Source organism: Heterodontus francisci, unplaced genomic scaffold (assembly GCF_036365525.1).
Source record: "Heterodontus francisci isolate sHetFra1 unplaced genomic scaffold, sHetFra1.hap1 HAP1_SCAFFOLD_49_2, whole genome shotgun sequence".
NCBI classification, from domain to species: domain Eukaryota; kingdom Metazoa; phylum Chordata; class Chondrichthyes; order Heterodontiformes; family Heterodontidae; genus Heterodontus; species Heterodontus francisci.
Window position 1 is genome coordinate 8,862,428 of NW_027140919.1, and position 14,591 is coordinate 8,877,018.

Consider the following 14,591-nt stretch of genomic DNA (forward strand, 5'->3'; position numbering starts at 1 on the left):
AGCTTTCCGATCTAAAGTTCGAGAAGGGATGGCAACACAAATTAAATATTTTCCGATCCTGCGGTAGATTTCAATGCCTTTCAATTTACTGCAAAATCTTCCACCTGTAACTTTCAAAGTTTCTGTAAACGTGCAATTGGGCTATTCTGTCGTTCAATAAATTATATAGCTTCCTCAAACGAAACGAAACAAATTTAACGGTCTGTCAGCCTCCTAACTCCGTGCTGACTGTTTCTTACTAGGCTCCTGCAGTTCTGATTCTCTTGTAACCTGCCCTCGCCGACGTGCCCTGTTCTTTTACCCATTAATGATGTTCGATCAATGGTCCTCCCGTTTACTGGTTAAGCGTTTCTGTTTTTCAAAAATTCAGTCACTCGGTTGACCTGAACCCAATCCTCCAGATCACAATGTGTCTCACAGATCTCCAGGTGTTTTTCTATTCTCAACATTATATACGACAGACGGTGTGTTGACCTGATCCCAATCCCCCTGATCACAATGTGTCTCACAGATCTCCAGGTGTTTTTCTATTCGCAACATGGGGTGGCACAGTGGTGCAGTGGTTTGCACCGCAGCCTCACAGCTACAGCAACCCGGGTTCAATTCTGGGTACTGCCTGTGTGGCGTTTGCAAGTTCTCCCTGTGTCTGTGTGAGTTTTCTCCGGGTGCTCCGGTTTCCTGCCAAAAGACTTGCAGGTTGGTAGGTAAATTGAGCATTATAAATTGCCCCTAGTATAAGTAGGTGGTAGGGGAATGTAGGGATAGGTGAGGATGTGGTAGGAATATGGGATTAGTGTCAGATTAGTATAAATGGGTGGTTGATGGTCGGCACAGACTCGGTGGGCCAAAGGGCCTGTTTCAGTGCTGTATCTCTAAACTAAACTAAAATTATATACTACAGGCGGTGTGTTGACCTGTTCCCCAACTCCCTGGTGAAATTATATCTCCCATGTATTATTGTCTCTTTGTATACTCTGGTGATATATTATAGACAACGGGACACCGATTCCTGTCCTCAGCTGTGCTTCCCGAGTAATTTTGAATGTGTTACTGTTTCCCAAGTATATCTCACTGGTCTCTTAATGATCCTAATTCTGGAATGTAAAGAGTGTGTGACTTCCTCCCAGTCCTGGAGCCTTAGCATTCCTACTAACTTTCCCTGATAATAGTCAGTTCCCACAAATTCCCCTTTTCCAGTGACCCAATGACAGACGCGGGGGGCGGGGGAGGGGGGGTGGGTGGAATAATCTTTCAGTATTTACTGAAAAACGGTTCCAGTCTCAATGTTCCTGTAGAGTCCGTGAATCTTCTTCAATCCACGCAGTCATTTCCCCTACTCTTCATGCATCTATCATTTCAGCCTGTAACCATCCATGTCACGTGGGATTTATTTCTCCAGATAATCCAGTGGTTCAAGGAGAAAGCCCACGAACACCCTCTTAGATAAACTAGGGATAGACAATACATGGGTGGAGGACAACATCGCCAACATGACGACAGTGGTTCAAGAAAACAACCCGCCATCCTGTCTGGCTAACTTGGGTTATTCAGTCAATACTGCCTGGCCAGCGAGCTCATATCCAGAAAATGAATCTAAATAATTATAACCGAGATACCCATACTTGTCTATTCGGCAAGTTTATCTCTTACTGTCTCAGAGAAATGTTCAGTCAATCCCCTTTCTCAATCATTACTATTTTTCCATTTATCTGCACTACTCCTCATTTCTGCTGATCCCTCCATTTTGCTCTCAGATCCCTCCTCGCAGTTTCTAACTGCTCTCATTATTGTTCTTGAAAAAGTTTGAATGCATTTCTGTGTACGTTTTTCAAATCTCCGATATATGCAGAGAAAATACCCACTATTCGGCCTCTTACCCTAGGTAAACTTCAGCTGATCTAAAACTCTGCTGCTGTTATCCTGGTATGGACAGTCCCGCTGTCACTGACTCCTGGATCCCAACGCCTTAGATTTCAGTGTTCGCACCGTTACCTTCCTGATGTTTAGCCTAATGGGTTTGGTGCAAAACTGTTAAGTTATTTTAACATTTTATACATAAGTTAACTTACTATTGTACCATATTACTACAAACAGTAATATAGAAATATTAATAATAAATAACAATAAACTCAAAGGAGGTGAACTGAAACGGGACAAACGTGGGATATTCAAAGCCCAGAATTTAAACTCTTGAATGAGTTACAAAACCAGGGACAGCGGTGGTTTAGCGGATACAAAATACAGTCAATGCAGAGAGTTTATGAGTTAATGCTTCGAATGGCAGATTATTAGGTGGGTCAAAATTCAAAATAATTATATTATATCAAACTATTTTAGGTGCAATTTGAACTACTTCCACAATTAAATGAGCTCTTGTGGATTTCAGAAGCAAATTAATTGATAGAATTACAGTTATTGTAGCTTACACTCACAAGTAAAGCACCGGACAGAAGGAACTCATATCAAACAATCCGGATTCTGTGTGTCAATACCATTGTCAGTAACGTTTAGCCATCTATCTCCATAACACATCAACTAGTGTCTGAAGGAACGTTACCACGGTTCGAAATAACCAAAGACGCATCGAACATTTACAGTACCGAGACAAATTGTTCTGGGCACTGTCTATTGAATTGAAATATGCAAACAAATTCAGGGTTTGTTCCACAGGTGACCAGAGTATGGCACATGTAGAAGGACATTAAAGAATTTAATAGGAGTAGGAGTAAGCCATACTGCCTACCCAGACTACTCCGCCATTCAATAAGATCATGAATGATCCACTGCCCCAGATCAACTTTCCCACCTTTTCCCAGAGTTTGGGAAACAACTCCGGATCTTTCATTAAACACTGCATCGCACCATATACAAAGTATGGGACATGTGGAAAGAGATTCAGAAATATGTCTGGATATTAAATACTACATCAAATGTATGAATCATGTAGAAAGAGACTGAGAAACACTAATTATTACACAACACCGTGCATATAAATGTATGAAATAGAAATCATGATTTAATGTCAAAAGACATTGTTTTGAAGATTGTCGGTGACGAAATAAAATTGTTCATCCGCCAAATCCCCTGAAAACAGTAGCATAATTTCTGGAGGGTATAATCGATAACACTATTAATAATCAGTACAAATGAAGCAATATGGATTCCACCTGCAGCTAATATATTATACAATATTTATTGTCATTTCTGAATATTCCAAATGCTGTACAAACTATTTAAGCTAATTCTCTCCAGCACATGGCACTTCACTGAGAAATTCCGGGGACAGAAATCTCAATGTGGGATGAGTCGACTGACTGCAGATCCCGGTATTCTGCAGTTCTGACTCCCATACACTCGATTGTAACACTGACTACGTTCTACTTCCCGAAGTCTCCGTTTTAAACGTCTGATTAGAAGTTTATCTCCAGTCTGCTGCGTCCGTACGAGAGCCATTGGAAACAATATAAAACCAACTCTTGCCGAATTTCTGTTTGATTTTGGTAATAAAACTAAATTTAACTCATATTTCCTCTGGAAATGCAATTAAATATTAATCAGGTGACAAATATTTGATCCGTTTTTGCTTTTTGTGACAAAAATGGATAACAGTTCCTTATTTGAATTTGATGAACTTAAAATCAAACAAAATTCAATGACAAATTTATAAATTAAGGAAACTGTTTCAATATTCACTTGTACGATTTCAATAAATGACAAATCAAAATAAATATGCATATTCCCCAGAAATTGATTTTGATCTGGGGCCAATAGCTAAAAAAAAAGATTCAGGGAGTCAGATAGATTTCATACTTTCTCTCTGTTCTATGGCTTGCAGAAAATATTCTTAAATTACCCTCAGACTCAGAATTTTAGAATACAATTCATTTTACAAAACCAAAAGAAAATTAATCGTGGAAGTCTGAAATAACATTAAGGGAGCGTTTCCCTGTCGTGAATCAGCATTTGCTGTCGATAGACATAAACAAATGTAATCAAACCCGCACTGGAAACAGTGAGAAACTGAATCGAATCATCGACCGAAAAACTGCGCAAAAATATCGAGCTGGTGGAAGGAGACTATTCATGATATCTCATCAAACACTTCACGATGGTTTACATAAAAGGAGCATGTGGAAGGAGACTTTGTCACATGAATTATTACTTGACGCTGTACATACGATATGTGAAAAAAGTTGAGAATTTATAATTCAAAGTTCTAAAGTTCAAGGTCATCATTAAGTAAACAATAATAAATGGAAAATCTTCCAGAGATTTTGGAATATTCAGTAACATTATCTTTTGGAGAGGCACTTCACAATTACAGTAATAACTAATGCTAATTGAAATAATATTGTTTCTGCCTACAGTTAATACATTATACAATATTTATAGATCATGTACAACACTCTAACGTGGAACAAACCATTTAAATTATTTCAGTTCCATTCAGTACATCACACAGGTTCAGACAGCACTTCTACTGTGAAATAACTGGGACAGAAAAGCCCGTGTGGCTTCAGTCAGCAGTAGATTTAGCTTTGACTGCTGTTCCATAATCACTGCATTACCATCGAACGCAAAACCCGAGACCTTCCATTCTCACTGTGATCACTTTCTACTGCTGGATTGCTGTGTTTAAATAATCTGCTTAGAATTTCAACTTCAGTCAGCTGTGTTGGTACAAGAGCCGCAGAGGACCAAATAAAACAAATTGCCACAGTATTTGTTTTCAATTTTGCATTTAAATCGAAGTTTTGCACATGTCCCACCTGGCAATTTAGAAGACGTGTTAATCAGATGCAAGATATTATAAAAACAATGTTTTCTGAGGGCGAAAGAATGGATAATTGTTCCCTATTTGATATTGATGAAATGTAAAATCAAACCAACTGCCCAAGATTCGTATTCAACGCGAATTCTACAAATGAGATAAACTATTTCAATATTCGCTTCATATGATAGCAATGAATCACAGTGTTTTTTGTCATAAAGCATGCCTGCTTTTTAAAAATGATTCTGAGCAGCTGGTGATTGGAGAAAAGGATACAGGGAGTCATGTGCAATTCATTGTTTATCTTTTCTGTGGCTTGAATAGACTGTTCTTTAAATAATCCACAAAACAGGCTTTTACGATCCAATTAGTTAATATTCACGGAAATATAATTCGTTAAACACATAAAGTATCTGATAACACTGGGACTAAGCTGGCCTGTCAGTAAACCAATAAAGTTTGTAACAGACAGAGATTAATAAATGTAACCAAACACACACGGGAAATAGTGAGAAACAGAATGGAATCATCAATGGAATAAAACAACTAATATCGAGCCGTTGGAACAATCAAAAAGAACAATATCGCTAACTCTTTAAACACAACATGACACTGTGTGAAAATATGTGATTGGGAATACTTAACTATCTTCAGGCATTGTACAAAAAATGGAGGCAATAGAATAATTAATTTAATACAAAAGATACTAGTTTTGAAGATCATCACTAACTCATCAATAATACAGAGCAAATTCCCCAACGATTTAGAAACTTTTAGTGACATCATTTTTTGCAGAGTGCTCTTGATAATTATACTAATCATGAAAACGAATTGAAAAATATTGGTTCCACCTCCAGTTGAGTGGTTATTAGAGATTGAAGGTAACACTTCAACATTGAACAAATTATTATAAAATATTTAGTTTCATGAACTGTATCACTAAGAGAGCAGACAACACTTGTGTTGAGAAACATCTGTGACAGAAATGTGTGTGGCGGTTCATGGCGGCAGTCGATGTAGTTTTGACTGGTGATCTACACTCAGTGAGATAACTTGCACCTGACTCTGATACACCCGATTTAAACAAAGATGGCGCTCTACTTCTATCAGACTCGCTTCAAATACTCAGATTAGAATTTCAATTCCAGCTGGCTGTGTCAGTATAAGAAACACAGGGGGAAATATAAATCAAACTCCTTCAGTCTTTGTGTTCGATACAAATTCAACTGGGAATTTAAAATACCTGTTAATTAGATGTAGAATATTCCAAACTCGTTTGCTGTAACCAAAACAATATTACTGTTAGCAATACATCAATTGCTAGCACTCCCGCCTCTGAGTCAGGAGAGGGTGGGTTCAAGTCTAATTCCAGAGACTTGAGCACAGAATCTGGGCTGCCACTCCAGTGCAGGGCTGAGGGTGTGCTGCACTGCCCAAGTGCTTTCCATCGGAGGAGAAGTTAAACCGAGGCTCCGTCAGCCCTTTCAGGTACACTATTTGGAGGAAGGGCAGGGGAATTATCCCCAGTGCTCCGGCGAATGTTGATCCCTCAATCAACATGTCACACACAAAAAAAGCATTCTGGTCATTATCACATTGCTGTTTGTCGGCGCTTGCTGTGTGTAAATTAGCAGCCACGTTTCCTATATTACAGTATGGACAACACGACAAAACAATATCGAATTGACAGAAAAGCCCTTTTGGACGTCCTGACGTCGTAAAATGCGCAATATAAGCGCTAGGCATTTTTATATAAATGGAAGTTTATTCCTATTTGTAGTTGAAAGAACTTAAAATTGAAACATTCAATCCAAAATTTGTCGTAAATGAAACTACTACAAATTATATTACACAGTATCCATTTCATACCATCCCAATGAATGACAACTGTAAATAAAATAGATCCGTTTTCCGTAAATTGATCTCAGACACTGACATATTCTATTCTAACAGCGAAGTGGCTCTTTTTCTAACAGACCCTACTTAAATCGACCCATGAGGTTTTCAACGCCTGTCTGCTCTCTACGAGCGGCTGGTAGAAGGCAATAAACAAGTGCCGATATTTCATTAAACTCTACACAAGAAAATTAAAATGTATAAAGCATTATTTACTTTCTACATCTCCTGAATTTGTTCTGTATTAAAGATGATAATTAGATGAATAATATACATTTTGTAATAATAATCAGTGTATCAGTAAATAACATAATGCATTCAATAATCCGTAACTCACAGTTCAAAAGCCACAGCAGAGACAGGGTCAGGAAGGTTTGCATCATGGTTCTGGCGCTGAGTACAGCGATGAGAACAGAACATTACCCGAACGCTGTTCTCAGACACTGAGAGCTCCTTCCAGCAGCTTCTGAAACTTTGGCTGTTGTGGAAATTAATTCTTTGACAGAAGTTTCTGCAGAAACCAATGTTTTCTTCCAAATACCCAATAGATTTTGACTTGTGTGAACCGTGAATTACAAGCTGGTAAAATACACCAATGAGACGAAATGTGACCATTAATGGATAAAATGAACCTTGGTTCCAACTACCAGCCTATCCTGTGAGGATAATGACGTGTGACAGTGTGAAAAGTAAATGAATCACTGATCTGGCGTCCAGATCATAGATTCATAGATGCACAGGAAAGGCCATTCGGCTACTTTAGTCAGAGTCGTCCCTTTGAAAGAGCTGTCTAATTTATTGTCACATATGTAGCTTTTTCTCGTAAACCTGCAAATTATTCCATTGCAAGCACTTGTTTAATTGTCTTTATAAATTCCTCTGGAATCTGATTTCATCACTCTTTCGGGTCGTGCTTTCCAGATATAAACAAGCCTCAGTGTGAAGAAATGTCTCTTCACTACATTTCTAGTTATTCTGCCGGTTCTACAGAAGGTCTCGGACCCAGGCCCATCTCTGGAACCGCAGAGAAGAGGCAGGTGAGGCGGTGTCACCAGAGCCAATACGCAAGGTCCCGGTGAGAGGGCCTGGGCGGTTTTCTTGTGGGGCAGGTGGAGGGAGGTCCCGGGGAATTAACTGGTTCCTGGTGGGGGTGCTCTGTGTGTCACAAATTGGCCACGAAGGAGGCAACGCCCCACTCCACCCACAAGGCCACAGGGAGAATGCTTCGTTTTACAAGGTGTTCTCTCCATATGGTGGAGGACATCGCTGCTGGTAAGATCCCAGCGGCGGTGGAATGATCCCATAATTGCCCCTTAATTGGCCACTGAAGATCCTCAGTCTTCCATTAGGCGAGAAGGCTGTTGTCGGCCTATCCTACCTCCAGGATCACTGGACGATGGGGAGGCGCTGGGATCTCCATCCTGCTAAATCCCTTGTCACACACCGCTTTTCTCCGTGCCCCCTCCCCACCCCTCCAATCACGCCTCTTTCGGCCAGTAAAATCCTGGCCATGATCTCTGATGACAAACGTATTCATGAGAGGAAATAAGTTCCGCATTCTTACTCTACCATAATCCCTCATTATTTTGAACTCTGTTAGATCTGGAATGGCGGGACTGACGGATGAGGAGAGATTGAGTCGGTTAGGATTATATTTGTTGGAGTTAAGAAGAGTGAGGGGGAATCTCATTGAAGCCTACAAAATTCTAACAGGACTTGACAGGGTAGATGCAGGAAGGATGTTCCCGATGTTGGGGGAGTCCAGAACCAGGGGTCACAGTCTAAGGATGCAGGTAAACCTTTCAAGACAGAGTTAAGGAGAAATTTCTTCACCCAGAGAGTGGTGAGCCTGTGGAATTCGCTACCACCGAAAGCAGTTGAGGCGAAAACATGATATGTTTTCAGGAAGGAGTGAGATACAGCTCTTGGGTCGAAAGGTTTCAAAGGGTATGGGGCGAAAGCGGGAACAGGTTACTGATTTGGATGATCATCCATGATCATAATGAATGGCGGACCAGGTTCGAAGGGCCGAATGGCCTACTCCTGCTCCTATTTTCTATGTTTCTATCCCACTGAACTTTCCCTGCTCCAATAAGAAAAATCCAACTCCTGAACTCTCTCCCTGTAAATGAATTCCCTCACCCATGGTGCCTTCTTGATAATCCTCCTTTGTACGTTTTGCAGGGCCTTGAAGTTCTTCCAAGGTATTCGTGCCCGGAATTGCACACAGGACGACAGCTGAGTCATAACAATTGATCTATTAAGTAGCAGCTTGATGCCCTTTATGTTTGAATTCAATAACCCCATTTTCAAATCAAATATCTCGTACACTTTCTCAATCAGCTTCTCTACTTGCCCTGCAATCCTTAAAGATTTATGAACATGCATTCCTCTGTTCTTGCACCTCCTGCAAATGGTACTATTTATGTTATATTGACATGATGCTGTCACAATGAACATCACTTCTGACTTGACCACAATAAATTGCATCTACCGTTAATCTGCCCATTTCAGCAGACTTTCTACCCTGAAGTCTGCTATCATAAAATTCACGATTTAATGCAGAGCCATGTTTTTCACCATCCACAAATGTAAAAATTATACATTCTAAACCCAAGTCTATGTAACTTGCATGTAGAAAGTAAAAACAATAGTCTTAAGACCAACCCCCGGGCAACAGCCACTCTCGCCTGTCAGAAGAACATCCATTCACCACTGTTCTCGACCTCCTATCTCTTACCCAATCGACTACGCGAGCTGACATCGTCCCTTCAATAATATGCATTCCCATTTTCTGAATAAGTCTGTTATGAGGTACTTCGACAACATTGGATGCCCACATACACAAGGCCTGCTTCAGCCTCTTACTTGATTGAAGAACTCAATCAGCTAAGTTACACGCAATTGGCCTTTCATAAATCCGAGATGGTTTTCTCATCTTACCCCATGCTTCTGCAAGTGAGAATTAATTTTGTCGTTGATGAAGGCCTCTAGTAGATCTCTCAACCTTCACTGTGGTTAGACAGATTAGCGTGCAGTCACAAGATTTACCCTCTCCTCTCGTTTTGAAAACATTTGCCAAATTCCAGTCCTTTGGCCCCAGTGCGATATACAAGGAGGATTGAAACATTGTGGTCAGAGCTGATCTTATTTCCAACCCAGCGTCCTTTATCTCCCAGAATGCTTCCCATCTGGACCAGGGGTGTTGTCGACATTTAGTGACAAACTGTTTAGCAACGCGTTCCCATCTATTTTATCCTATGCAGGATATCTGCATCCCTCTCCTCGATTGGGACATTAATTTCAGCATCTTCTTTTTTGAAGCCAGTTGCAAATTACTCATTCTGTACCTCAGTCACGCCCTCTGTCTCGACAGGAATATTTATTTGCTTCTCCATAATCGGTTGCACCATTCCTTTATTTTTACTTGTATATGTTTTACAAGATTTCTGATCCCGTTTACTGTTAGCTTCTAACCTTTTCTATGCTTTCCCTTTGTCCTTCTTGTATTCTTTTCCAATTCTCCCTGTACACTCTGCTTCCTATTTGGCTTGAGATTATATTCTTGAATTGGAATTTGTAATGAATGTCTTCTTTCTCTTTTCCTTTAACTGACAATTCATTTTTCATCCAGAGAGTGGAGCATTTAATTCCCCATCTTCACCTCTCGACTTGAGTACTCCAATGCATTCCTGGCCAACCTCCCTGGTTGCATCCTCAGTCATCCTGAGGACATCCAAACCTCTGCTGCCTATGTACAACTCTCGCCAGGAGACGTTCATCCATCACCTCTGCACTCGCATTAGCTTCTGGTCATGCACCTTAACAATATTGAAATTCCCACGTTTATTTTATAATCTCCCCATGAGCTCTTCTCTCCCTATCTCTGTAATCTCTTTTAGCCCTATGAGATATTTGTGCTCCTTCAATTCCGGAAACCTGAGCATTCCCAAATTTAATCGCTCCACCGCTGGTGGTCTTGTTTTCATCTGCCAAGATGCTAAATTCTGGAATTCTTTCCATAAACCTCTGCCTCGCTACATATCTTTCCTCCTTCAAGATGCTGCTTAAAACTTACCACCTTGACGAAGCATTTGGTCATCTGCCATAATATCTGTTAATGTTGCTCGCTATCAAACTGTGTTTGATAATATGACTTGGATATTTTAACTATGTAAAGGCACCTCATAAATAAGAAGTTGTTGATCTTGTTTTCCACGTTCTCCTTTACTATGGTCTGTCCCAGGCTATATTAGTGTAATTGAAGGTTAAACCATTTTTATGGTTTTTCTGAAGTTCTCTGACAGAATAACTCCATAATCTCGTGCTCACTTTTAGGGGGTGAATAATAAACAGTAAACTATTTAACACCTCATTTTCTGAATGGATTAGTGAATAGAATCACTTGCTGAATCCCCCAGTACATTGTTCTTCTGTTGCAAACATACACACTTCTGACCTTATTGAGCGAAGGTCATTGATGAAACAGCTGAAGATGGTTGGGCCTACCACACTACCCTGAGGAACTCTTGCACTGATGCCTTGAGACTGCGATGATTGACCTCCAACACCCACAACCCTCTTCCTTTGTGCTAGGTATGATTCCTTCCAGTGGAGAATTTTCCCTCTTATTCCCATTGCCTGCAGTTAATCCTCGTTAACGCCTTTCCCAGTAGTGGCTCAACGTGGAGCAACGCTTACATTTTAAATTGACTTCTCTGAGTCACAGAGGCGAATGTGAGATCCATAACCACTCCGGACAGTCGATTCCCGATGCGAGTCCATCATCATCCCTCTAGTGATCTGTTCCAGCTGGGCTTCAGTTGGATGGACAATTACATTTGGATAGGTCTGGAGTGGCAACATGTCAGTTCACACATTAGAACAGCAGTTTATTTAAGATATAAACCGCCATGGTAAATATGTGTAGCAATGTACAATGAAATAGTCCTTCATTCCTGATAAATACCGGGATTGATATTCAATGAGCAGAATTCTATCCGTTTCTGGTGCTACAGAAATGTGCAGTATGATATTATTGAGCGGACCGAGAGCCATGCAGTCACCACATGTTTCCATGGAAACTGCAACTAATTGGTATAAATTGCTGAAGCTGCACTCTGCAGGCAAGTGGGAAGTGTTCTACCAGCTCCTGACTTGTGCTTTGTATATGGTGAGATATCTTTGTGGAGCCAGTAGATGAGTTGTTGTCTGTAGTATACCGAGCATTTGACCTACTCCTGTAGCCACAGTATTTAAATACCTTGTCCAGTAAAGTGTCTGGTCAATGGTAAATCCAGGATGTTAATCTGGTGGTATTCGGCAATTGTAATGTCGTTTCATTTGTAGAAGAGTTGGTTGGACTCTCACCTGTTGGACAAGGTAATTGATTGGCATGTGTGTCGGGCGAATGTTACTGACCACTTATCAACCAGGCCTGTATCAGAAGGACATCTTACTTGAAATGTAACGAACATTGTAAAGCAAACGGGATTATTCTTCTCCAGTTAGAAGTGTGGTTTAGAATGAAGTGTATTTAGCTGTTTGCCACCGTGGCAGAAAGGGCCTTTGAACCTTTCCATTCCAGTTCCACTATCATTCCTTCCATCCTTCCTTAACCATAATGAAGTTGCCCTTACCCTCATCTTTCACTCCACCAGACTCTATATTCCATGAAATATTCTCCATCACTTCTGCCAACTTCACCGCAATGCTACCACCAGACATCCTCCTCTCCAGTTTCAGCATTCTGATGGAACAGCTTGACCCACTCTTCCTTCACACAAAACATCCAGTACTCTTCCAATGTCACCTTCCCATGCAAGTGTTGGTGGTGCATTACCTGCCCTTTCACCTTCTCTCCTTCAACTATCAGGACCACAAACAGTGATTTATTTGTATTTTTGTTTTTGTTTAATCAATGCATTAATTCTTAACAATGGGCGGCACAGTGGCGCAGTGGTCAGCACCGCAGCCTCAAAGCTCCAGGGACACGGGTTCGATTCCGGGTACTGCCTGTGTGGAGTTTGCAAGTTCTCCCTGTGTCTGCGTGGCTTTTCTCCGGGTGCTCCGGTTTCCTCCCACAAGCCAAAAAAGACTTGCAGGTTGATAGGTAAATTGGCCATTATAAATTGTCACTAGTATAGGTAGGTGGTAGGGAAATATAAGGACAGGTGGGGATGTTTGGTAGGCATATGGGATTAGTGTGGGATTAGTATGAATGGGTGGTTGATGTTCGGCACAGACTCGGTGGGCCGAAGGGCCTGTTTCAGTGCTGTATCGCTAATCTAATCTAATCTAATTGTCCTCGACACCATGGAGATGAAGCATACATTCTGCAATTGCTTTGCTGAGTTCTTCCATTAAGTCCCTTAGCTTCCATTCACTTGCCATTATAATTCCCCGTCCCACTCACAGCTGACCTCTCTGTCCTCAGCATCCAACATTGTTTCAATTTTTTTGACTCAGCATCATCTTCAAAAATAAAAACACGTGGGAACTATTGCCCCCATTTGTTTTTGACAGCGGGTTCTGGTAATGATTCTGTTCTTCATTTAATCACTACTGCCTTCCACCCCATCACAGTTTCTCTCTTTATTTCCTTCCTCCGTTCCTCTATTCCCAGCCTCTTTGCTTACAGAAACACTGTTCCAACACAACATTTTCTAGTTCTGAAGAAAATTCTCCAGCAGGAAGGGTTAAGTCTGTTTCTCTTTCTCAAAATGCTGCCTCGACTACTAAGCAGTTCCAACATTTTCAGATCATGTTTTAGATTAACAGCATCTGCAATATTTTGACTTTTTAAAGAAGTTGATGCCATGGAGAAATGTGGTGAGCTTGCAATTGAATGTAAATACATACACACAATAGATAAATAACTTCGTAGAGAGTGGCAAAAGGGAATATCATGGGATCAGGAAAGTAATCTCCTTAGGCACACACTTGGTCAAATGTTGCCTTGATGCGAAGGGCAGCCACCTCGATGACCATTACCACCATTACCAGCAATACAGCAATCACTGCTTTTCTGCTCAGTTTTGCTGTATTTGCCCACTGTGGAACAGCAGAATCTATCTGAGCCATTCCTCTCAAAACTGCTGCACTTCATATAAGGACTGTGCAGCTTTATTGGGAAAACTGCCAAATATTTGAGGAAATGTGATCTCTAATTGAGACTGTCGAGAGACGCAGAACACACTGAGACACTGACCGGTCATCATAAGTTGTGAATATTCACCATCGTTGAACTATACAGGGAGGGATGTGATGTGTTTCCTCTAAAACAAAGGAATCTGTTTTCTGGAAGGTGAACACTTGGAATCAGGAACGGCTTTCTATTGCCGAAATATGTGAAAAGCAGCTCACAGTCTGCAGAGCCTCAGAGCAGCCACTGCGTGTTTTTCTGTTCTGTTGAACTGAGCGGAAGCACCTGGCGTTGTGGTGTTTTCTCTGCTTCCGTTTTTCTTGCCTGCTGCTCTGTAATGTCAAGATACTGCAGCAGCATATTTCAACTCGGAATTTGAAATTACGTTGTTTAAAATCCAGAAGGACAAAGTATCGGGGGAAGCATTTCTGGGCAATATCATTAATTCATTGCAAATATTTGACAGCTTAGTGTCTGCAAATAAACGTACCTCTTATCACAAAAACTGAATCACAGCACAGAATATCTGTAATCTGTGTACAATTTCCAAATGTATAACACACAATATCAACAGGCCATGATAAATCACTCTGAGTCCAAATCAATCAGCAAAGTCAGATACACCAATGCATCAATTCTCGCTATGGTTTTAATTTAAAATAGAAGATCCCATGAGATGTTGCCTGTATAGGTTAATGAAGCAGGAATACTGTTAAGAATCAAATACAATCAGGAGGATTGAGCCTGTGTTCATGTAAAGTGTTAACTCGCTGTGATCCG